General features: G+C 33.1%; 1 protein-coding gene across 2 annotated transcripts in view; it reads left to right on the forward strand.

Moving 5' to 3' along the window:
• The first annotated feature begins 528 nt into the window (after positions 1-528).
• The window catches only part of SOX6 (SRY-box transcription factor 6), a 701,644-nt gene continuing 674,866 nt past the window's right edge, over positions 529-27,306 (forward strand). For both annotated transcript variants that reach the window (XM_074275215.1, XM_074275217.1), the window contains exon 1: positions 529-626. The gene's annotated coding sequence lies outside the window, so the exon portion shown is untranslated. The remainder of the gene's footprint in view (positions 627-27,306) is intronic.

Genomic DNA, 27,306 nt, shown 5'->3' on the forward strand with positions numbered 1-27,306 from the left:
TCTATATGTGTTTATATTGTAGTGTTCCACAGATTTACTAGGGGAATGTTTTGTAGCTAACATTTTTATTTTGCCATCTTAGTAAATATCTTTGCTTTGAGATAGTTTTATCTGTTGACTAACTGAAGAATATGTATGTTCACCAAAAGAGTATCACAAGCTATAGTTTCAGGAATACAGAACCTATAGACTATACCCTTAGACTCTTCAGGTAGCAGCAGCCTCTCTGGGAATCCAGCCTACTAACAGTGAGGATCAGGTTGGGGAAGTAGCAAAAAGGGGTGCCATAAATGTGGGTTTCTGTTATTTTCATTATAGAGGGAAGGATAGAGATTTTCCTGAATTGGGAAAGAGAGGGGAAAAGGATAAATTAGATGTCTGTGTAAATAGGAGAAATTATCTAAAATAGAATTAACTGAGTTGACACCACTCTATCACTTCATTGTGATGTGCCTGCAGGTCAGAAAGAAGCTCAAACTATCAAGTTGAAGAGGTTTGGAATGCAGACCAGGCCACAGACTGTTAACAGTCCAAGGACCAGTCTATCTAAGATAAGAGAGGCTCATCATCCAGAGATGGGCCACCAGGTCATTATTTTGGGAGACATGACAGCTCATGAAATTAAGGTACAGAAGCACTGTTATCTGGGTCAGGGAAGGAAGTACTCTTATTGAAGAAATAATAGATCTTTTGAAAAATAAAGTAAATGGTAAAAGAGAGGAAAGTGGGTAGAAGGTGGGGAGAGAGAAAAGAGGAAGCTAGAAACAGATATTGAGTCAAAGAGTTTCCTATGCTGGTTAGAAGAGGATGCCATAAATCCAGGGAAGCTTAGCTGTTCTCCCTGCTGTTGTCTCTGGCTAGGTGAGGGAAGGGGAGACAGAATGCAATCTTTGCACCTCCTAAGCTCTAGGTGGATTTCTTGGGCTGAATAAATTTCATATGACTATGTGAACTTCCATTGCAGGACTGGGCTCAGAAAGCTGTTAGATAGTGTTGTGATGCCTTTGTTCTTCCATTAATCTGTTCCCAGATTTTGAATTTTTATCACTCCTACTGCTATCTTCTTAAATGTATATCTCAAATTAATCAGAAGTTGATAATGGAATTCATATCCCTTTAATATTGAAGGGAAAAGTATAGTATTCTAACTTACTGAAAGGTATACTATTTTTGAGGGATTCTTTGGGAGTATCCAAATTTGTTAACTTTATCAAATAGAATTCTATGTTCAAATTACAAAATCAATGTTCTGTATGATACAGAGAACAATTTTGCCTAGATTTTCAGATTTTTTAAAAAAATTATAAACAAAAAATCCAGTATCAAATCTGGTGATTGGATGTATGTCTACATAACTGAGAAAATTATAATATGTTCTCTCTTCCCCACTTCTATGTTATCCAAGGTTGTAGAAAATTACTTAGCTCTTGAATTTCTGGGGAAAATTACATTCTTCGAGGTGTTGGCATTAACACAATTTCTTTTGAAGCCTTTGATAATGATTGTGCGTTAGGCAATCAATCTTCATATGTTTACCAAAGACAATGTGTGTTCAGCACTTTTCTAAACAAGTTTTTTGATCTGTTTATAATTGTATGAGTAGTTTCAATCAAAGACAGGGTCTAGAGTACAAAAGGCATTTATTAATAATAATACCTTTCTTCAGAAAGAAAGTTTATGAACTTAACCAGCTTTTCTAACTTAGAAATAAAGAGTATTTCATTATAGGAATTGAGGCTCTTTTACACTATGTTAAACTAATTTTTAATTAACACCTGTGCCCTGAAGTTGGTAAACCATCTTGTGGAGAGGTATTGAGCCACTGTGGATGGACAGGAGCATGGGTATGCTAAAGAACCACTGTCCAATTCATGGTCCATCAAAGGCACATGTGTCTCTTGGGCAAAATTTGTACTTCCTGCTGGGGGCTTGGTCCAAGTCATGGGTAAGCTCAGAGATTCCCATGGTTCATGTTGGCTTCCTCACCATGAAAAGTCATGTAAAAGTTCTGTTCCAAATATGCTTACAGATAAAAGCAACACAAAATGAGTTTGAGAAATTTCTCTACTTTCAAACAAGTTATGAACTATAAAGTTATAATCTTCAAAAGAATTTGTCATGTGACTATTGTTAACCAAGACTTAATTACTTCTCTTTCATAATTTTTACTTTTTTGAAATTGATGCTAAATCCAGTGCCTGGATTTATTAGTCCCACCAAAAGGTGGAATTTGTAGACTACCTAAATTTGAAAAAGTAGATTAAGATTAACTCAAGGGCATTTCTTACTTTGCTGAAGATATTTCTGCATGACTTATTTCAATTTATTTACTTTTTTCTTCAGAATTACTGTAAAGGTTTTCTATTTCACTCATTACAGCACAGTGTTTTTCACATTTGAATAGGCTGCATCAACATGAATTCTTTATAAGAACCTTAAAAACAAACTTTGCCAAGTCCCAGAATACAGAAGTGAATTCACATCCCAATACTCAGCTGCCTCATGAATAAAGGAGAGCCTGTGCCTGACACTTTGAAGCTGTAGCTGTTAAACCATACAGAATATTTACCTCAATAAATCATTATAGGAAACTAAGGTACAATTATACCCACAGAGAAAAAGAATTCAAAACACTGATTTATGTGTTTCAGTGCCTATTCCCTTTCCCACCATGTTTTGAATTTTATGCATGTTTGTCATCTTTGGCTGCTCCTATGTATCTTTAAACTAATGGGTTCTGCTTTTTTAACATTCCTCATTAGGTTTGTTATTTTTCTTTGACACACAGACATGATTTGCATAGTGTACAAAGTTTTACATTTAAAATGAACCGTATCTCATTTCTTATGGCAGAAGCCAAAAATGGAAAAAGTGAGCAAATTATTTCAAATAAAATACTGCTCTCTTTGGTTAATTTGCGACCATTTAGGCTAAAATTCCATATTAGGGATTTTATTTGGCACTTACTTGAGAGTACTGGGAAAAAGTAAAACACTGTTTTACAAACAGGAAGTTCACCACTGTCCTTTTAAGAAAGAGCTTTTATTTAAAAACTTTGCTTAAAGACACAATAGTATTATGAAGAGACATTTATTAAAGAAGTATCATTTTAACTTCTTCCTGAGCAGGAAAAGAAATCTCAATAGAAACAATATACATATAAAATATTTTACAAAAGTATTGAGAAAGGAATAATCATAAAAGTGACAAATAGTATAGAAAGACTAGAAAAGCATTGTTACCTGAGAAGTAGAGGTTGGCCTACTCAGGTTTTTCAGTGATGTTTGTGGGGAGAAAGAACATAGAGTAATTTATTAAGCTACAAATAATTAATTTAAATTACATATCTTGGAATGATTTAGTTATTATACTATACTATACTATGAATTTGTACTTTGATTTTTTAATGAATCCCTGACTTCAGTGGTGTGGGTGTTCAGTAGCTCATCCGAGCTTTCTCCTCCTGTGCTATTTTTAAACATGTCTTTCTATGAATTCCCCATAGAGGACCTAACAGACACATTGGAAGCATACCTCTGGTCCCTGTAATATCTAGGAGGTACCAAAGTGACACTCTGGCTGTCTCTATCTTATCTTTCATTCTCCTGACATGAATTCCTTACCTATTTTCCTGGTTAAACATAACAATAACATTTTTTTTTGTTACTTTGAAAGTTGATGTTATCATTAAAATATGTTTAATCCTTACACACACCATACCTCTCTATGCAGATAATTCTCAGATCTGTCTATCTAAGCATCTATCCCTAATATCTCTCTTGAATTTCATAAAGTTCAAGTTCAAGTCCTTTTGGACATCTTGAATGGGTCTCCTAACATCTCAAACTCAATTTATTCAAAGGTGTGGGTGTACCATATTCTTTGAAGCTACTTTCTCCCTTGGGTGGATATCTGTCTGTATCTATGTTTGGCCATAGATGTGTCTTTTTCTCCTTTGGTTTGCATATGTTACTACTCTTTAATGACATGATCAGTGGTTAGGGGTTGAAGACAAGGTGGAGAAGAAAGAGAGAAATTATCTTTTCCTCAAAGAGGCTCAACTCCAAATGGAGTCCTCAACTCTACTGCAAGGCTGAATCCCTCTAGATTGAGCTAACTTATAGATTTATTGCTATTATTTTATAAAATCAAAGAGATTTATGCCTTATGAAGATATCTTGGGGTAAAAGCTATTTTGTTTATATATTTAAAACCTCACCTATCTGAATAGGGTGGTTGAGGAACTCTACCTTTATATATACTTGACATAACACATACATATTGAAGAAAATGGAATATACAGCCTTCTGTGTGTCAGACACTGTGCAAATAATATCTCATTTGATTTTCACAAATAAAATGTGCAAAATAGATGCTGTTATTATCCCCATTTTATACCTGAAGAAAATTAGGTAGAGGTTAAATGACTTTCCCAGGATTATATAGCTAATTAGTCTCTGAGGTCACATTTGAACTCAGGTCTTCCTAAAATCAGGCACAGAACTCTGTTCACTATGCCACTTAGATGCCTTTAATTATATATATATATATATATATATATATATATATATATATATATATATATATATATATATATATATGTGTGTGTGTGTGTGTGTGTGTGTGTGTGTGTGTATGTATGTGTGATATATGTATATGTTTGCATACATACATGTATTTGATCACTAGGTTGTTAAAAATCCAGTCTAAGACTTTGTTTGCTATTAGTGTTGCTATATCACCCTCATATTGTCTCATAGTGACTTATAAGCCACCAAAGCCATTGGATTTTTTCAGGTGAAATACTATCTTTCTATATTTTCCTATCCTGTATTTATGTGGTTAATTTTTATGAAATTAAATGTAGGATATTATAATTATTCCTACTGAATTTCATTTCATTAGTTTTTAATCATTATGTTAGCCTCTTAAGATGTTTTTGATTCTCGATTCATTCCATTTACTTACTGTGTTAGCTATCCCTCCCAGTTTCAAATCATCTGAAAACCTAAGTATCCCATTTGTCTTAATCCAAGACATGATAAAAAATGTTGAACAGAACAGTAATACAGAGCCTTAGAGAATTCTACTAGAGATTTCCTTCTGAATTGACATTGATCCATTAATCATTACTCTTTGGGGCTAGTCATTCAACTGATTTTGAGTCCAGTTTACTGAACCAGATATATAGGATAAAAACAAAATAGGCCTTAAGAAAAATAATAGCCTACAAATAAATAAAGTTAAAAAAAAAGATTAAAAAAAGAAGAAACACGAAAATAAAGGTAGCTATATTGCCTAATGGGAAACAGATGAAATTGGAATAATAGTAATAATCATCATCATTTTAACAACATTTATATAGTATTAAAAAGTATAAGTGAACAGCCATGATTTTTAAAAAAATCTATAAGCAAAGTAATTTTCAAGGCCTTATCAATTTAAACTTGTCATAGTACTTTCTCACCTAAGAGACCTAAAATTCTCATCATCAAATTTACTTCTTTGAGCTATTAAGGCAAGGATAATGGCACTAGAAGTCCACACTATGTAAAATAAACATTATCTGGCAGGGGAGAAGAATCTGAAAATACATTGATCTGATGGTAAGGACCCCTTAGAATTAGTTGTCACATTAGGATTACTTTATCAAATAAGGTAGTTAATTACTTTCTAGAGAGAGTCAATATATGTGCGTGTGTAGGGACAGAGGTAGGCAAAGATATTGGATAGGTAGGTTTGTGGGATTTCTATTATGGAATTACATTGGGGGAACAAGATAGATTGGGAATATCAAACCATATACTTGGAAGTATATGACCTTCCAAGATCAGAAGATATTTTGGGTCATTAAGTTGGTAGAGGTGCAGAGGAGATTTGACAACATGAGGGTACCAGGTGCTAAAAAGAGGGTGAGATTCCTGAAGACATTTTTCACTTCATGCTGTTACTTGAGCTAACCCTGTATAAATGAGCGTATAATTAGATAAATAAAAACGTATGTGTAAGGTTCAAAAGAGGTGAATTAGGAGAAAATTGATACTTGAGAAGAATAGGAAGTGAGGGTTAGATGGAGAAGTGAATAAGGAATGGAAGGAAGATCAAGGAGTGTTTAAGAAAATATATATCAAGATAGGGCAAAATTGTGAAGAGTATAAATGTTGTCATCCCTGGATTTCTGTTTTTTCCCCTTTCAGAAGATTTTCATAGATCTCTAGATACCTTAGTCCTTCCTTATGGGAAGGGATATGATTCACCCTACAGTGTATTATGAAATAGAAATGTATGAAGAAATTTTATGCTTAATCCAAGGGGAAATACACAAACACACTTTTGTGTATACACTTTATATATGTATACACACATATTCATAGTAGAATCTGAGTTGTCAGTGGAAGAAATTCTATTTTGTGGCGAGGCCTTTATCTAAGTATGGTGGATCACAGACTCGATATGGTTAAAGAGTTATCAGGTTGTCTTTATCAGGGAGAAGCTTTCTAGTCCTTATAGTCTAGAGGCATCCAGAAGAGATGATTGGCCAACATGAAGCCAAGCTTCTTTATGTTTTCTTATCCTGATTTACCCAGGAATTGGAATATAAAACCCTTTTCTCTCAATTTTAAAATGATAGAGAATTTGGATATTAGAGAACTTCATTATATTTAGAAGTTCTGGGTTTCTTAGGAATCAAGAAATAAAAACAGCTCTTTGCTTGTAAGAAATAAAAAGCAGATTAAATGACAGTACTCTTTTCATTCATGGTAGTTTCAAAGACTTTTCCTTGCAGCTTACATGTGACTTCTTAAAATGAACTTTTATTTTTCATAGGTTATTATAGACATTTTGATAAAAATATGGAATAATTCTGAAGTACTAATATCATCTTGAGGTTGCTAGATATAGGTAATTTCTTAGATATCTTTTTCAGATTATAAAGAGTATATATATATTAATTTAATTAACCATCAATTAGTTGACTATTGCCTCACTCAATGAGAGGATAAATCTAGTGAACCCAAAATTTATTGGCATGGCCATTGTTCCTTGCCTAGAATAGCTTTACAATTTCTTTCTATTTTGAGTCCTACTTACACTTCAAGGGCTACCCCATTTGCTATATTTTCCATCAAATTTTCTCTTTAATTGCTCTATCTTCTCTGAACTCTCATAGCACTTATTATCTTTAGATTTCATCTGGCATTTATGTGGTACCTTATTTTATTCAATTCAAGATTTCAATTCAGCCAATCTTTATTAAAGCTGTAGATGGTCAGATGCTTGTTTCATCTATAGGATCAAAGAATTTAGAGTACAAGGGATTTAGAAGTCCTCTAGATCAACTTTCTAGAAACTGAGGCACTTGAGTGACTTATTCAAGAACGTGTAGATGGATTAAGTACATAGCTGATAAAGCTTTATACTCCAGAACTTGTCCTTTTTCAATTGTACCACAATTGCCCCCTGTGTTTTTCTCCTCTTCTAAATTGTAAACTCCCTAAAAGCAAAGACTATGCTTTATATCTCTTAGTATTTCCCCCAGCGCCCAGTATTGTACATGGTGGGCCCAAAGAAACAGTTGCTTGATTGTGGTTAGAAGCTTAATGAATACATAAAAATAAAGGGAAGTTGTCTATGACTCTGACTTGTACTTGGAATAGTGCTAACTTCAGGCCAATATTGCCAAAGAAAAGGTCAGACAATTTATCCAAATATTTTCCATGTATTCTGTTGCTATTACAGTGGTCATGAAAGTAAACACTGGACTGTGCATTCAATGACTGTAAGAATTTGTGACAACTTAAATGAGAATCAGGCTGCAGATCCAAGGGGAAAAATAATATACTCAGTCATCATCTTTATTGCTTTTTATTTTTATTTTTATGAGAATCTGTTTGCATGTAGCTGTTGAATATTTTTAGCCTATTTTTCCTGACACTAATTTGGTACTTAATATTTATTACCTTGTTCTTTAATTGTGTGGTCATTAATAACGTCAGTTAAAGTTCTCTGATGCTTCCCAGTGAAGTCAAGGTTACTCTAATTAGGGATTATTAACCTAGGGTCTGTGAATTTAAAATTTTTAAAATAAATATTCAATATAAATAATTTCCTTTGTATTCCTATATATTTAATTTTATACACTTAGAAATATTATTCTGAGAAAAGCTTTATAGGCTTTATTGGATTTGAGGTCTATGACACAATATAGCTTATGGACCTCTTGTAGAATCTTGAAGATTTATTCTAGCAAAATATAAATGCTGGCAGGTCCTTCAAAATTAAAAAGCCTTATTGACCCAGTTTGTATTCAGATATCAAGGTAGTTACTTGCCAAAAGGCTTATCCCCCAAAGCTGGCTATAGTGGCTTGTTTTTTAGAAAGCAAATTTTATTTTTTTTCTTCTAAAGAAAATCTGCTTTCTCTCTCCAATTTTTCCATACTCTCATACCTCTCCCAGCCCCAATTAAGAAACAAAGAAAGTTAAAACTATTTGCCAGGATATGTGACAGCCATGTTCCTTCTTAAAGAGATTTATCAATAGGTAAAGACATTCCTTTTGGGTCAAAACTTAACACCAAGTATTAGTCCGTGGATAAAATGTGAAGATTCAGCCCTGACAAAGTTCTGTCAAGGAGTAAAGAATTATGTAAATCAATTTTAAAATAAATAAAACTTTTAAAATAGAGAAAAAATTCCAATAAGTTTGTTGTTGTCTGGGACAATAACAATTTTTTAAAAATCAAAGAACTCTAAGTTTGATTCTTCTTTAAAAGTATTTTATCCATCTAAATATCTGTTTGTTTATGAAAACAAAGTTTATGTTATTACAAAAGATACTTGAAAATAGCCACTTAGCTTTATTTTTAAAATACTGAAGTCCTTGTAATTAGAAATTCTTTCTGAGCTGGAATTTAGTACATATATTTCTGATATAAATAGTATTTTTCATAAAAATATTCTTGTCATTTTTTAACTAAACAAATTGGGAAAAAAAGATTTTTTTGGCAATGTTGGATATTTTATGTTCATAAAAATGATAAAGTGTTTCCATTACCTGATGTTTTAAGAACCTCTTGTGTCAATTTACCACTGTAATTTGATAATTTATAATTAGCATATGAAATATTTCCTTGTACCCACATAGTGGTTAATCTGTATTTGTGAATTATATATTATTCAAATACTGTATCATATTCCTTAGTGTTATTTGATCATGTACTGAAACATTGTGTCTTATCATAATGCAAACATATAAGTATGTATTTAAAATGCTGTGGGAGTCTTAATTCAGAGTTTCCTGGATTTTGTGGCTTTATTCTAATTGATTTCTACTGTATGTTCAAAGGAAAACCTATTTCATAAACAGATGTGTAAGGAAAGATTTACATATATTTATATATATATGTATACATATATACACACACATATATACATGTATATATACACACATCTATATGTATATTTATGGCTTAGGTAGTTTCTATGGCATTGACTATTTCAGTTGAGATGTAAAATACAATATTCAGGACTTTTCTTCCTTGTTCATAAAATATTACAGTACAACGCTGGCTTTCTGAAGGTCGCCGGGACATCAAAAACCTTCAAAAGATTGGGGATTCAGTAAAATAGGAAAGCTGTCCAGTGGGTTCTGAAGAAGGGCCCTCTAGCTTTTCCTTGCCCACAGGGCAGGGAGGTGAAAGAGTGAGTTAGATTAATGCAGAGAGATGACGACAGAACTAGCCAGCACTCTTGGGTTGGAAAAAAATTAGGGAGGCCAGAACTCTGACCCTTTGTAGAGCACAGTGTCTGTTCTCAGAAAATCATATAAATTGCTTTTATTTTTCAATATTCATATATGTTCCCTCCCTTCTAAAAGTAGCCTGCTTATTATTTATAACATTCTACTATGTTAAAGAAGAATTTTGTTTTATTTTATAGACAAGTCACCCCAAAGCTGGGAGAGAATTTACTTCAAAATTAATATTACCCAGTTTTTAGATATATTATACAATTATATCTCTCACTCTGGACTGTTCCCCTACAAAATCCTAAGCCTATATGCCTTGGAAAATCTGATCCCTAAAAGAGCTTTGTTTAAAAGTGAGTCTCTCTCCATAGGAATTGGGGTTCTGAGCTTAACTAAAAGTTATTGTCTCATCTTTAGATGAGAAACTAAATCTCTTGGTTTAGTGCCTGTGTAACAATACAAATTTGGAGGGGGTGGGGAGCTTCTTTCTCTTCTTATCTCCCTCCTCCTGCCACACTCTACTATTTTTCCAACTTGTGCTCACACTCATGGGTTAGGTAGCTGCTACCCCATGTTATAGTCCTTGGCACTACTCTTCTAGAACTACAGATTATGAGTCCCTAACATTGTGATTCCCATTAGTAGTCAACTAGTAGACACAGCTAGATCAAAGAAATGGCATTTGCTAAAATGACAATGCTACTGTAGGACCTGGAAGTCCTTTCTCTCTTTGGGAAGTGTCCTTTGAAGTCCAGCTCTTAGTTGAAAGAGCTAGCTCTCCTATAAGTCTATTGTTGGCGTCCTTCTCTGATGCCAGATGTCCTGCTCTTGGGTGCTTTTGCTTCTTTTGATTGACTACCTCATTATGTCTGTCTGGAGTGTGTGTCTTCGCTCCCAATTGGGTATATTGGATATATATGATGAGGGCAAAGAGGGAGGAGAGGGAAAAAGCCACTTGTCCCCCTCTAAGAGTAATTTTTCCCTTTGGAGTTTGGTTCTTTCTCTTCTGTTAGATTGAACTGACTTAAAATAAAACAAAACAAAAGCATTTGAACTGACCTTTAAACTGTGGGTTATATTGCCTCTTTGTGAGAAAATAATTCCCTTACTGGATATCATAACCAGTGCAGAGCAAGGGGAAAGAGAAATTCTCTATAGTATATTCTTGAGGCACTCTCCTCAACAGCTATATATGCTTTTTAAAAAATTAGGTCCATGAAGCTAGTCACTAGTTATTTTCCATACGGTGTCAATTGCCTTTATCCAGTGGTCAAAGCTCTATAATTCTCTCAAGCTGATTCAGGAATTGCTTCACACCTTGTTTTTGAGATGGTAAGAAAACCCTATGATACTATATTCAATTCATTATCTGTAGCTTCCATCAGTTTGTCAATCATTGTTTTCCCAAATTTTATAAGATTAAGAAATATTTTTCTTCTACATTTGATTTTAGACAAACTCAAGCAGCCAAATAAAATGTTATCTTTAAATATTTTCCCTTCCAAACTAGAGTTTTTGATCTTGAACTGGGTTAGAATTAACTTCTCATCTTAATAAATGAAACAATCCCTTTGTTTTTGCTAAATTTAGTCTCTGACACCATCATAGACAAAGAGTGAGGACTAAAATCAAAATTAATTTTGATCTATTTCATAGAAACTCAGAATACTATGAGAGGAAAAAGTCAATGTGGGGAAAAATATGTAGCATTTTAAAGTTAAAGTTAGTGAGGTAGAAGATGGTAAATGGTTAATATCTTCCTCTTTTCTTAAAATGTCTTTTAAAAATGAAATTTCTTATTGATATGAATGCTTCTCTTCATTGAATGGTTAATACTTCTCAAGGTAGAATTGTCTGAATCTATTTAAGCAGTTTAAAAATTATTCCTACCTTTTGTTTTCTATTACCTTTCATTTCTAAATATATCACTTCCCTATCCCCTATGTTTTTACTTAAGGGAGGGAGCTATACTTAGAAGCAATGTGGCAGATCAGATAGAGAACTGTCCTCAGAATGAGGAAGAACATGGTGTAACTACTACCATTGATGGTATTATATAACTGCCTGAATCACTTAACTTCTTAGTGTCTTTAGGCAACTTTCTAAGATTATGTCTTCATAGAAAGCGATGGGGTTAATTTGCAGCCAGATTCTCCTGGTACCAAGCCACCAAGATGATAGGGTTAAGCCACCAAATGGGGCATAGGGATGATACTCCAAAAGTATATTGGGGTTATAGGCTAGTTTTGCAGGTTGTCTTAAAAGAGTTTTACTGTATTATATATTGTAAAGCCTTAGATTTTCTCTAAATCAGGGAATGAAGATTTTATTGCTGCTAAGAGTACACTAAATCAATAAGGATTTTTAGCACTTGACAAGGGGGAAAGACAGGTTCCCTAGAAGAACTCACAATTAACCAGGCGGGGAGGATGCTATTAAGGAGGAAGCTGCCATTAAGATGTGTCAAGTTGGAGATTACAAATAGTAGGGTAAATTCTTAAAAAAGATTTAACCTTTTTGAGTCAGCAAACAGACTAATCCTAAAAAGGAGTTAGCTATAACAAGGAGAAAGCTGGCATGAGGTGGGGTTACAAAAATGGAGTTAGGTTCCTAATAGACTTTGAAGGTATGTATGTATTCAGCCCCCATCAAAGGTACCAACCATATTGGTAGAAGGAGTTTCCTCACCTGGGAGTTCACTATTTTAATGAAATTCCAGGTCAAATCTCTTATCATTATTCACCTGGATCAACTTTGCTCATTATAATTAACCAGTTTTTAATTTCTTTTAAGTTTAATTTAAATGATCAAATTTTGAAGAATCAAAATACAATGTTAACAGTTAAAAATAGTATTAACTGCACTGAATGAAGGAATTATGCACAGTTAAGAAAGATACAAAGTTATGGGTAAAAATTACTATCATGGCAACATGGTATCTTCTAGAAGCCTGAAGAGTTTCAGTATGGTCAATTGACTGCAGGCCTATTTAAAGTGATCAAAAGTTTTTATTAAACTTATCAAAATGTGAGTTCCATAAGTATTTCTTCCCTCAATCCAGGGTTAGAGAATTTCATTGTTAACTGAATGCCTAGGTAATAATAGTAACAGGTTGTACTGTGGATAGAACACTGGGATCTGGAATCAGAAACATTTGATTTTTTTAAAATTAGCTGTGTGGCCCTGGGTAAGTCATTTATCCTCTGCTCCTCAGCTCCTCATCTTTAAAATGGGAACACACAGGAGGGGGAAATGGCAAACTATTACAATACCTTTGCCAACAAAGTGGAGTTAGACCTGAACAACAAAAATAATAACAATAACAGTCTTTTAAGTTTGCAAAGTGCTTCACAAACATAAACTCATTTAAAGCTTCCAGAACTCGATGAAGTCGATATTATCTTCTTTGTGAGGACACAGAAACTTAATATTTACCGATGATCACACAGCTAGGGCTGGAGGTCAAATTTGAACTCAGTTGTTCCTTGTTCCAAGTCTATATTCTATTCCATAGGTCAAGATTTAACTTCACTTGTGAGTTCAAATTAGTGACACCTGTAAGAGCAATCTCACAGAATTATGAGAATCAAAGGAAATAAGTATAGAGTGCATATTGTAAATTGTAAAGTGTAATATGAATGTCTTTCCTTATGGTGGCAGCATAATGCAATGGAAAGCTTATTAAATTTGGAATTAAGAAAGATTTAGGTCTAAATCTTGGCTCCTTCATTTATTAGCTATGAGATATTACCTCTATGAACCACAATTATCTCATCTGTAAAATGGGGACAAAAATATTTACAAAACCTATTTGAAATAATTTGTTGTAAAGAAAATAATTGGTAACATCAAAGTATTACAAAAGTGTATTATTGTTTTTAAAATTATTTTATTTTATTGATTTATTTTGTTTTAAAATACATTTATTTTGTATTGGTCGATCTGCTATCTTGTGGGGGGTGGGAAGGAGGGGAAAAATTAGAACAAAAAGTTTGGCAATTGTCACTGTTGTAAAATTTACCCATGCATATATCTGGGAAATAAAAACTATTAAAATAAAAAAATATATTTGTTTCTGAATATATCATTCTTTCTTCAACCAAGCAATGTCTTGTAATAATTTTTTTAAAATATCATATCTGATAGTTGATATAACATTTCATGCTTATAGTCTTGCACTTTCTGTTGCCCTCATATAATGTAGGGAGGGAATGACTTCTCTAGGATCAAGATAAATCATTATAATTATATAGCAAATTACTATTTATTGTAGTTGTAGTTGTAAGTGTATGTATTTATTGTTTTTCTGGTTTTATTTACTTAACTCCATATCAGTTTATCATGTAAGTCTTTTTAGGCTTCTCTGAATTCTTTATATTTATTTCTTAGAGTACAATAACATTTCATTATATTCATATGCCACAATTTGTTTTGTCTTTAGTCATAAGTAATGATACAATAAATATTTTAGTATGTATTTCTTTCTGCCTTTGACTTCGTTAGTGAATATGCACAGTGGTGGAATCTTTGAGTCAAAGGATCTGGATATTTTAGTTACTTTATTAGCATAATATAAATTCCTCTAGATTAGGGATTGATTAATTATTTGTTTTTGTATCCACAGTGTTAAGTATAGTACTTGTAACATTATTATCATTGCTTAATAAATGCTTGATTGATCTTTGAAAATAATTATTATATCTTTTGTATATGTATTATGCTTTATAATTTCCATGTGTTATCTTTTTTATATCTTTATATTCCTCCTCCACCCCTTTCTCAGAGAATTATGCTTATAACAAAGAAAAAAAGAGAATAAACCTTCAGCAAACCTAAACAACACAAATTATATTATCTGTAATGTTTAATACCCATAATCCCTCATTTCTGCAAATAAAGGAGGATGGTACCTTCTCATATTTGTTTTTTGCAGCTAAGCTTGGCCATTATAATTTCATAGCATTCAGTACCATTTTTTTCTCTACATTTGTATCCCTATCACTGAGTACAATGCCTAGAACATAATAGGCCATTAATGAATATTTGTTGATTAATTAGTTAATAATCACAAACTTTTCCAGAATGGTTGAATTCACAGTTTCATCAGTAGTGAAGCCTGTTTTATTTTTTTTATTTATTTATTTTTTTTAAATCACTGACTATTTTCTCTTTTTGTCATCTTTGTCAACTTGCCAAGTATGAGGTAAACTAGCAGAGTTGTTCCTCAGTTTCAACCAACTAAACAATGAATCAACAAACATTCATTAAATTTTTACTACATGGAAGGTAAACACTGGGGATACAAGCAAAGGCAAGAACAACGTCTTTGTCTAGAATGAGCTCATATTCTAATGTAAAGGAATATGGATAGAGATAAGCATTTAAATAGCAATTACTATATATCAAGCGCTATCCTAAGTGCTTTATACAAATATCATTTCATTTGATTTTCATAATAATTTGATAGGGGGTAGTATTACTTCCATTTTACATTGAGGAGACCAAGGCAAAGATTATGTGACTTGTCCAAGGTCATATGACCATTTAGTATCTGAGACTGGCTTTGAATTTTCTGACTCCAGGCCTATCATTCAATCCACAATTCAGTCCTCCAACATGCAAATAACTATGTATGAAGGAGGAATATTGTATTAGAGAAGCACCATTCTGATCAGTACTATATTGTAAAGTTCAAGGAAAAGAGTAAAGAAAAAGACTGGAAAGATAGGAAGGGACCACACTGGGAAGAACTTTAAATGCCAGAGTATTCTAGAGGAACTAGAACTGGAATTTATTGCATAAGGAATTGACATGATCAGACTTTCAAGTTAGGAAAAAAGCAGACTTGCAGTTTAGTAGCTGAATGGAGTTTAGGTTAGTGAGAATTGGGGCAAGAAGAGATAGTTTATTTCAGTGGTTCAGGTTTGAAGCAATGGCCAGTATTAGACTGGTAGCTTTGTGAATGGAGAAGATATGTATAAAAGAGCTCTTGTGAAAATAAAAACAAGACTTGACAATAGATTGTATAATTGGGATAAATGCAAGTGAGGAGTTGAGGATGACACAAAGATTTTGATCCAGTTTTACTTGGAGAAATGGTGGTACTTTTGACAGAAATAAAAAACTTTGGAAGGAGAGAGAGTAGAATGGAGAAAATTTGGTTATAATATAGATGGATTTCATGAGAAAGGTTAGGGCAAGATATATAAATCTGTTAATTATCTGTGTAGAGATGATAAATGAATCTGAAAATTGATGAAACCAAGTGAAATAGTAGAGAAAATAGGAGAATCAAGAACATATTATTGGGGAATATCTGTGGTTAGTGTGAATAACCTAGATGAAGATCTAAGCAAAGGAGACTTAGGAAGAACAGAAGAGGAATCTCAGGAGAAAGTAATGTTATAAATACTATAGAGAGGTCAAGAACAATAAGCTTTCTTAAGAAATTTAGCCAAAATATTTTTAAAGTTAAAGGTTCTGACAAAGGTCTCATTTCCAAAATATATAGAGAACTGACCCTAATTTATAAGAAATCAAACCATTCTCCAATGGGATTTACACACATATATTGTATCTAGGTTTTACTGTAACACATGTAAAATGTATGGGATTGCCTGCCATCAGGGGGAGGGAATGGAGGGGGGGAGAATAATTTGGAAAAATGAATACAAGGGATAATATTATAAAAAAACTACTCATGCATATATACTGTGAAAAAAAATTCCAAAAAAAAAAAAAAAAGTAATCCCTAACATTTAGCACAATACTTGGCTCTGAGTAGGCACTTAATAAATGCTTTGTTGAATTGAAAAAAAAAAAAAGAAAAAGAAATTTAGCCAAGAATGGCAGGAGAGATATTGACAGTAGCCAGCAGGGATAATTGGAGCAAATGATGATTTTTTTTAAGGATGGAAAAGATATAGGAATGTTTGTAGATATATGGAAAAGTTGGGAAAGATGGTAAATATTATTCCAATAGGAAAAGATTGAAGATTTGGTATGATAAAGGGAAGAATCTGCTGGAAAAGATAGGAAGGGGTGGGATTGATGGCGAATGTTGAAGAGTTTGCTTAGCAATGAGAAAGTTTTACCTTGTCATATCAGTCAGTGGTGGAATAGAATGTGTGTGTCTGGGGGGAATGTCTGAGTGATATAAGAATAGGAAACGAAGAAGAGGGAGTTCTCAACAAATGGCCTCAATTGTTTAGGGGAAGTATGAGATGAAATCCTCAGCTAAGAATGTGGGGGAGAGGTAGTGCTATGGGAAGCTAAGATCAGAATATTCAGAACAGCTATTTTGGTGAGGACTCCACTTCCCCAACTTATACTTGCACTCAAAGATTGCTTACTACCTTAGGTTCTAACTGTGGGTCTACATTCCTAATACTATACTTCATAAGCCACAACTAATATGCTTTTTTAAAACAATCAACAAGTGTATTTAATTAGCTCTTAGCAAAGTTATTTATTCAAATGACATAGCAAGAATAATACTTGCAAAATATTCTTCCCCTAAATCCAGACTTTTTCATAAATACATGTTATCTATGGAAAGAGTATAGACTTACTATAGAGTACAGTGATGTCACATGCAATATACAAATGTTATAGATTCATATCTCTTAGTTGTAGGTAGAGTCTGAAAGTTCCTTTTCTTCCTTAGAGAGTTCTCACTGAGTTCCCTTCAGGCGAAGCATCTATTCTGTGTTGCACAGCTGAATTCCCAGTGTCTGCTCCTTTCTATAGACCCACTTTTTTCCTATGTGGCCAAGCATCTCATTTCTTGAAGCCATTTTTTCTCTTGAGTGATTGACTGTAATTCTGTATCCCTATCTGTCTGGTGTGTATTTCTCTGATGCCTGCATGATCCAGTGTCACCTACAATTTCAGTATCTCCCTTTCAGAGCTATCTGGGGGGACAGGGATTGTAGGAAAATTTCATCCTTCTCCCCCAACAGAAGTTCCTTTCATAGAAAGCTTTCAATCTCTTGTGACCTTCCCTTATTGAATTATGAAATTCATCCAGGGTTGTAATGTTCTTCTTCTCTAAATTGTAGTCGTTCTCTTGGAGCAGATTTCTTGGAGAGCTTCTGGAGGTAGCTTTCCTTTCAGTTCTGTGTAATCACCCCAAATGCAGCCAGGAGTTAAAGTCCAGATCCTTTATTGTGTTCTTCAAAATCCTGAATCTTTTTCTGGTTAGTTTTCTTAGAGGCCTATCTCTCTCCTTGGTTCCTGAGAGCTCTTGTCTGAATGTCTCCAGCCAGCACAAACGTGGAAGTGGGAATGAATCAGACTCCGCCTCCAAGAGTATAGGATTGTGGGTTCCTGCCTTGTGAACTCCCGGAAGTCAAGCCTAGTTGTGAATCTCCCAAAGTCCCCTGAAGTTCTGAATCTCCTCGAGCTTCCAGTGAGCTTGTCCTTTTATATGCTCTTTTAAAGGTGTGAAAGGTGTGAACTCTGAACTAGAAAACTGTTAATACCATGCTAAATTAGACAACCAACTTAACACCTTGTAAGAATCCTAACACAGGGTTTAGTTGTTTTAAGGATTCTTGAAATACATAGGAAAGACTTGAGGGAGGTAGAGCCAAGTAAAGGCAGGAACTCACTTAACCCCTTCCAAATTTCCCTCCAAACAATTTAAAATGACACCTCAAAATGGATTCTGGAGTACAGAACTAACATAAGGACAGGGTGATATAATTTTTCAGCCCAAGAGAGCTTAGAAGGTCTGCAGGAAAGGTACAGTAGAATTCAGTCTAGCATAGTCTATGCCCTGGAAGCCAGAAGCAGGCCTTGGGGACAATTAAATAAGAAGTATAGTAAGGAAGTTAGATAACTAGTCAGAAGGAGATTACAGAGGGCATTTGCTGCACTGAAGGAGATTACAGCACTGAGTGCAAGACTTTGTTGCATTGTCCATATGAGGTTCTGAGTCACAATCCCACAATGAGGAGGAATACTAGCAGGAGCAGGAACACTGGTTCATAGTTTTAGGGTGGCAAAGAGTGTTTATGCACAATCACACACCAGAACACAACTCAGGAGAACAATGATCACATCTTTCTTTAGATTGTATCACCTTGGAAGAATTGAAAAATTAAGCCGCCCCCAAACTAGTTCTGAAAACAGCAGCATGAAAAATTTGAAGCTTGGGACAATGCTCACTCCATCCCACAAACAAAGCACAACTTTAACATAAAGTTGAAAATCAAGAAATAGGCTGGAAATATGAACAAACAACAACAGAAAAGAACCTGATCCTGGAAAGTTATTACAGTAAGAGGGAAGATCAAAAGAGAAACTCAGAAGACAATTATGTCAAAACAGTCAAAACCTCAAAGAAAGATATGAATTGGTCTCAGTACCTCTCCTTCCTCTCCCCACTCCATTTCCACAAGAGCTCAAAAAAAAAAAGATTTTAACAAGAGAGGTTGAGAAAAATTTGGGAAGAGAAATGTGAGTGATATAAGAAAATCATGAAAACAGGCTCAACACACCTGTCAGATTGGCTAAGATGACAGGAAAAGTTAGTGATAAATGTTGGAGGGGATGTAGGAAAACTGGAACACTAATACATTGTTGGTGGAGTTGTGAACTGATCCAACCATTCTGGAGAGCAATTTGGAACTATGTCTAAAGACCTATCAAACTGTGCATACTCTTTGATCCAGCAGTGTCTCTATTGAGTCTGAATCACAAAGAGATAACTAAAAAGAGAAAAGAACCCCACATGTGCAAAAATGAGTGGATGCCCGACAGTTGGGGAATGTTAATAATATATATTATAATATATATACATTATGGTATATATATTATAATATATATGTATAATATATAGTTATAATATATGGATGTTATGGAGAATTATTATTCTATAAGAAACAATCAGCAGAATGATTTCAGAAAGACTCACATGAATTAATACTAAGTGAAGTGAGAAGAACCAAGAGAACATTGTACACAGCAACAATAAGATTATGTGATGACCAATTCTGATGGATTTGGCTCTTTTCAACAGTGAAGTGATTCAGGCCAATTCCAATAGATTTGTGAGGGAGAGAACCATTTGCATCCAGAAAGAGGAGGGTGGGGACTGAATATGGATCACAACATGGTATTTTCACCTAATTTTTTGTTGTTTGCTTGCTTGTTTTTTCTTAATTTTTTTCTTTTTGATATTATTTTTCTTGTGCAGCATGATAAATGTGGAAATATGTATAGAAGAATTGCACATGTTTAATATATATTGGATTACTTGCTGTCTAGGAGAGGGGATGGGGTACAGGAGGGAGAAAAATTTGGAACACAAGATTTTGCAAGGGTGAATATTGAAAACTATCTTTGCCTATATTTTGAAAATAAAAAGTTATTTTTTAAAAATAGCCATCAGTTGGTTAAAGAGGCATAAAAATTCTGAAGAAAGGATCAGTTTAAAAAACCAGAACAGGCCAAATGGTAAGAGAGACACAACAATTCACTGGAGAGAACTCCTTCAAAAGCAGAATGTGCCAAATAAAAAAAGACATACAAAAATTGTATGAGAAGGAAAAGCTCCTTAAAAACAAAATTGGTTAAATGGGAAAGGAGGTAGAAAAGCTTACCAAAGAAAATAATTTCTTAAAAATTAGAATTGTACAAGTGGAAGCTAATGACTCCATGAAACATCAAGAAACATGAAAATAAAATTAAAAAAATGAAAAAATAAAGATAATAGGAAATATTTAACCAGAAAAAAATTGACCTGGAAAAAGATAAAAAAGAGATAATTTAAGAATTATTGGACCTGAAAGTCATGATCAAAAGATGACTATAGACATCATAGTTCAGGAAATTATCAGCTAAAACTTTCCTGGGATTCTGCAACTAGAGGATAAAATAGAAATTGAAAGCTTCCACTGATCATTCCTGAAAGAGATTTCAAAATAAAAATTCTCAGAAATATTATAACCAAATTTTAGAGTTCCTGTGTCAAGGAGAAAATATTGCAAGCAAGCAGGAAAGAAACAATTAAAATATAATTAGGATAACAAGAGATTTAGCAGCTTCTTCATTAAAGGATCAGAGAACTTGGAATATGATATTCTGTAGGGCAAAGAAAGTAGGATTGCAACCAAAAATCTCCTACCCAGCAAAAGTGAGTATGATTCTTAAGAGAGAAAGTGGATATTTAATGAAATAGAAGACTGTCAAGTATTCCTGATGAAAAGACCAAAGATGAATAGAAAATTTTACTTTCAAATATAAGAGTAAAGAGAATCATAAAAAGGTAAACAGGAAAGAGAAATCATAAGGGAATATTTAGGAAGATGAAATTTTTGACTTCTAAAATCTTTATTGTCATTATTAAGGCAATTAAAAGTACAGACACAGAGGACACAGGTATAAGTTGACTGATAAAATGATATGCAAGAGAATAAAAGTAAGGAGTGACAAAGAGGGATTTAATAGAAGGGAAAGTTTGGGAGAAAGAGGAGAATGGGAGAGATAGAATGAAATAAATTATGTCACATAAAAGAAAAATGAAAGAGCTTTTACAAGGAGGGAAAGATGGAGGTTGAGAGATAGCTGGAAATACTTGCAATTGACTTAAAAGATGTCCATTCTATTCATTCAGATGACTATAGAAATGTAATTTACCTTTCAGAGAAGTTGGAAGTCAGGGGACTGACTGAAAAAGGAAGTAGGACTGATAGAAGAAAAGGTGGGCTGGGGGAGGTGATAGTTAGAAGCAAAACATTTCTGAGGGTAGGATGGATAAATTGAGAAAAAAATCAGATTGAAGGAAATTTACACTTAGTTATCATAAGTTATCATATTAATGTGAGTAGGATGAACTCACCCATAAAATGGAAGTGGATAGCAGACTGGATTAAAAACCAGAATCCTATATTAAAATTAGGTAAATTTTTTACAACAAATTTCTATGAGAAAGGCCTCATTTCTCAAATATACAGAGAAGTCAAAATTTTAAGAATAGGAGTCATATTCAACTGATAAATGGTGACGTTATTAAACAGTTTTTAGACAAAGAAATCAAAGCTATCTACAATCATGTGGAAAAATGTTCTTAATCATTAATTAGAGAAATAAAAATTAAACAGCTCTGAAGTGCCATATCACATCTATCAGATTGGCTAATATGACAGGAAAGAAAAATGACGTGAGAAGAGATGTGAGAAAATTGAGACACCAAAATTATTGGTGGAGTTATGAACGGATCCAACATTCTGGAAAGCAATTTGGGACTATGCCCAAAAGGCTATCAAACTGCTCATACCCTTTTACCTAGCAAAACCACTACTAGCTCTGTATCCAAAAGAAATTTTTTTTAAAAAAGAGAAGGAGCAAGATGTACAAAAATTTTTTATAGCAGCTCTTTTTGTGCTGGCAAAGATTTGGAAATTAAAGGGATGCAGAACAGTTGAAAAATGGCTAAATAAATCATGATATATGATTGTGATGGAATATTATTGTGCATTAAAAAATAATAAGTAGTGTGCTTTCAGAAAAACCTGGAAAGACTTACATGAACTGAAGCAAAATGAGGTAAACAGAATCAGGAGAACATTATACATGTAACCACAATTTTGTATAATGATCAACTGTGAATGACTTAGTTATTCTTAGAAATACAATGATTCAATATAATTCTAAAGGACTTATGATGAAAAAGGGAGTCTGAATGCAGATTGAAGCATATTTTCTTTTTCATTACATGGTTAAATATGGAAATATATTTTTTGTATACCTGTACATCTATATTAATATATATTAAATTGCTTACCTTCTCAATGAGGCAGTAAAGGAGGAAGGGAAATATTTTAAACACAAAATTTTTAAAAATGCTAAAAATTGTTTTTACATGAAATTGAAAAAAATAAAATAAATTTTAAAAAAGAACACCCCCCCTTAAATCACAGAGGAAACTCAAAATTTCTCACTAAATATCTAAACTATATAGATAATCCAATTAGATTATTGGGTAAGCTAACTTAAAAAAGAAAAATTCATAAAATCATAAAAAAGGAATTGTAGTTTTTAGTGCTAGGTGTTCTAAATCTATCAGGCAAACTTTATTCTTTAGACTGGTAGTCCATAAGGATCTTAGTCAAGCTCTGAACTCATGTCACAGTAAGATAAGCAGTCTAGATATGTTCAACATTATTTTAAAAAAGGAACACGAACAAGCTCCCTTAGTATGCTGTATGCAAATTGTTAGGTACCAATATCCCAAGATTGCAAAATCCATGCTGGTCATACAAATTTGCATATTCATAATGGATATAAGAATGCCTACCATAAAGAAGTTTTCTCAAAGAAATTAGTCTGACATATAATAAGAATCACTCTCATGGGGCAGAAAAAAACCAAGAGACTATTCAGGGTTTTCTAGATCATGACAAATGACAAGCTCTTTCAATGTTGAGCAACTATATGGCTAGGAGCATCCAATTAGTTCATCATCCTTAAAAGGCTGAAGTACTGAGTCACCATCTCTCTGGAGTCCTTGAAAAGTTTTCCAGAGAGCCATGGGTAATTCATCTATAGGATAAAATGTTTAAATCTTCATCAAATATATTTTAGGATTATCATTTCAACAGCTGTATCAAAAACAGAATGGAGTAGGAAGAGAGAATTGGTAGACTACTTTAACAATCCAGGTTAAAGTTAATAAGATGCAGAACTAGAATAGTGGCCATATGAACTACCTAAGCCAACTGCTAAGACAGTTGTGGTAGTAACTTGTCATAGACTAATTATGATGGGTGACAAAAGTGAAAACTCAAGATTGACTCTAAGGTTTTAAACTTGTATAGCTTTAAAGATGATAGTGCCCTCAATAGAAATAAGGAATTTAGGAGATAGTGAATTTTGTTCTGTTGAATTTGAGATGGAACATCTGAGTCTAAATTGTCTAATTTTTAATGTGGGACTAGAACCCAGGAGAGAAAGCATATGAATCTTCTTTACAGAGTTACTATCCTGCCTGATAGGGTCAACAAAAGAATAGAGCACGAAGAGAAGAGGTTCTAGGACAAAATGTTGGGTGTATGCCTACAGTTATGAAGCAGCACATGAATGATAATCCAGCAAAAAAGAACAGTCTCACAAAATCAAAGAGAAGGGGTATCCAAGAGGATAGTGAAAAGATCTATTAATTTTGACAATTAGTTTTTTTTGGAGGGAATATTCTTGGTTGAATGATTAGGTTGGAATCAGATTGTAAGAAGTGAGAGAAGAAATGGAGGCCATGAGGATTTGGCTATGAAAAGGAAGAGATAGTGTACCATAGTTTTAAAGAATGGGAAGGTCAAGCAAGGGATTTTTTTTTTTTTTACTGATGGAGATTGGATATGTTTGTAAATAGAAGGGAATGAGCCACTAGAGAAAGATAGATTGAAGATTAAAAAATGGGATGGTTATGAGAATTATATATTGGTGGAGATAAGGGAGGATGAGATCAAAAGAAATATGAAGGTCTTCGCCTTTTTGAGGAAAAGAGATGGATACCTGTCATCAGAAACTGGAGTAAAGTAGGAAAGAATTGAGAGTGAAGTCAAGGGTTTTGCTCCACCAAGAGCTCATTGTAGGGTGGTGTATATGGTTAGGAACAACCACTGTAGTAACTGCAATAGTAAATCATTTAGGGAAGAACAAAATTTCTATGCTGTAGTGAAAGCCTAGTTGAAATTAGATTAGCTAAATATGTTGTAGAGCCAGTCAACATGGAGTATGCAGGGATATGCTGGTAAATTTTTAACAACCATTTCTTTGAGCATGACAGACTTTAAGGTTTAATCTAAATTATTAACGCTTTCTCCATTACTTCCTTAAGTCTAGAAATCAGCAAAATAAGAAATCAGGCCCAAATTTGTAGCTTTATCCAGTTTCCAAGATATAAATGTTCACATTAAAATTTTAATAATTGACTCTCTTCAGCCAATATAATCTGGGTTCAAGATAGACTTCGTTACATGATTTCAAGCATTACAGGAATTGTTTCATTTTTATTTTTTGATCTTGTATCTTTACAACCTAGAAGAGTATCTAGTAGATAATAGATGGTTGATAAATGTTTATTGATTGAATAATTCTTTTCTTTTCTTTCTTTTCTTTCTTTCTTTCTTTTCTTTCTTTCTTTCTTTCTTTCTTTCTTTCTTTCTTCTTTTTTTTTTAACAATGATTTAGAACAACTTTTGATGTGGTTTTTGTTAATATTCTGCATTTCTCTTGAAAATTCTTTGTTCATAGCATTTGATCATTTATCTGTTGAAGAAATAGTTCTTGATATTTTAACCAGTACCAAATAGTTCTATTCCTTGTTCATTTGTACTTTTTTCATTATTTCACTTAAGATTTTAATCCTTTGTTCTTTAAAATTAATTTTATTATTTTGTTCAGCTTTACAATCCTTTTTAAATTTCATATTGATTGCTTGATGACATCCTTTACTTCTATCATTCTTCACAATTAATCAGTGGTTTTATGGTGTAGCTGGCTCACATCTATTATATATCTCTCCATTGCTTTCTGTGAGACATTAATTTTTAGTTCTTTGGATATAGTGCTATTCCGTATCTTGCTGTAATCAAGAAACCTCATTAAGATGTTAATATTGGAAAAATGGGTCTTTGATTTCATGGGGAACTTGGGATTAGTAGTAATGCCTTTTAATTTCCCTAAAGTACTATAGTCTTCTCTTCTTCTTGAACTCTGAACCCAAATCAGTTTCAGACTATAGTGTATGCTTTACTGTTAGAAAAGCTCTATACATCCAGATGTATTTGAAATTTGCAATAGGTATTATTAATCCACTTTATCTTTCCTATGTGCATGAATAGACCAAACTCTTGAATGATGACAGATCTCTTCTAGGAAACTGCAATACATCTGTACTTGATGCCACCAATACAATGTCACTTGCAAACAGTAACATCTGGAGGACCTTAATGTTCACTGGAAATCCCTTTTCTACCTAGATTCTATATTAGATCTTCTCCATCACAGAAGCAAATTCTTTTGATGAGTGTATATCTCCCTTTTAATGCCTCACTTTTATATTTATCATCAGAGCATAATTGAAAGGATTATTTTTTCTTATTATTATTAATATCTTCCAGACCATCTTGAATGATCTTGATGAATCTTGAATAATCTTGTTACAATAAGGGAAATACCTTTTGTAAAAGAGCCTGTCAGGTGCAGTTTTGTTCTATAGAATCAAATGTTTTTAATTTTTTTTGGTAATCAATAAGCACAATGGTATGTTGTAAGATTAAAAGGCTACATACATGTAAACTTTTTATAGCATTCAATTAATTGTGAAATGGAAAAGATAATGGCTGCTTTTGAATTTTGCTCGCAAAATTGTTCTTTCATGAGAGTTAAAGTATAGATGACTTTTATCAAAATTTTGTAAAGGTATGAGAGTTGGCATATACACCCATAGTTACTGAGCAGAGTGTGATTTGGAGGATTTGGGGATCAAGGAGACTTGAGTTCAAACTGTATTTCAGACAAGAGCTGTGTGACTGAATACATCACTTTCTCAGCTTGGGTTTTTTCCTATGTAAAATGGTCATAATAATAGCATTTACCTCAAAGGGTGGTTGTGAAGATCAAATAGTAAGTGTTGAAGTTGGTGAACACCAAATAACTGTAAAGAACAAAAACAGACTATATTTTAATAGACAGGAAAAAACTTGTTATTTATATGGGACTCATTCTTGGGTCAGCTGCCTGTTTTGTCATAGCTCTGACTCATAAGAGCTAAGTTTGAGATTGCTAAAACAAGCAAAAAATCAAAAGAAACACACGAATAATAATGAGAAAATATTGAAAGATCATGGAAAATGAAAGAGGTTCTAAAAGATTAAAGATATGTAAATGTTATTTCAGTATTTTAAAAAGTGAAGAGAACAAAAATTATAACCTATAGAACAGTGAGTTTGACTTCCATTTCTGAATATGTTTTAAAGAGGATCATTAAAGAGAGGGTAGGAAAAACTTCTAGAAAGTAATGCCAGCAGGCTTACGACATAGCAGATTAATCTCATTTCCTATTTTGACAAGATTACTAAGTCAATAGATGAGGGAATATTATAGGTACAATTTAACTAGATTTTGATAAAGCTTTTGATGAAATGTCCTGGTAGAAATGGTGAGATGTGGATTATACTATAATTATATGATTTCAGAAATGGTTTTATGGTCAAACTCAGAAATAATTCTTAATGATTCAAGGTCAATATGGCAGAAGGTCTCAGTGTTACCCATAGGGATGTATTCTTTCCCCTGTGTTGTTTAGCATTTTTATCAATGACTTAGGTAAAGGGATAGATGACATGTCCATAAAATTTGGATATGATATTAAGATGAAAGGCATTTCTAACATAGGTCAGTCAGGATCCATAAGAATCTTTAGAGATTATAGCATTGAGCTGAATCTATTGATGGGATAATATTAAGTTTTAAGTTAAAAAAAAAAAAACTTCACATATACAGGATAGGGAAAGCATGATTAGATACCATTTTTTTTTTTTTTTTGAAAA

Source organism: Sminthopsis crassicaudata, chromosome 6 (assembly GCF_048593235.1).
Source record: "Sminthopsis crassicaudata isolate SCR6 chromosome 6, ASM4859323v1, whole genome shotgun sequence".
NCBI lineage: Eukaryota > Metazoa > Chordata > Mammalia > Dasyuromorphia > Dasyuridae > Sminthopsis > Sminthopsis crassicaudata.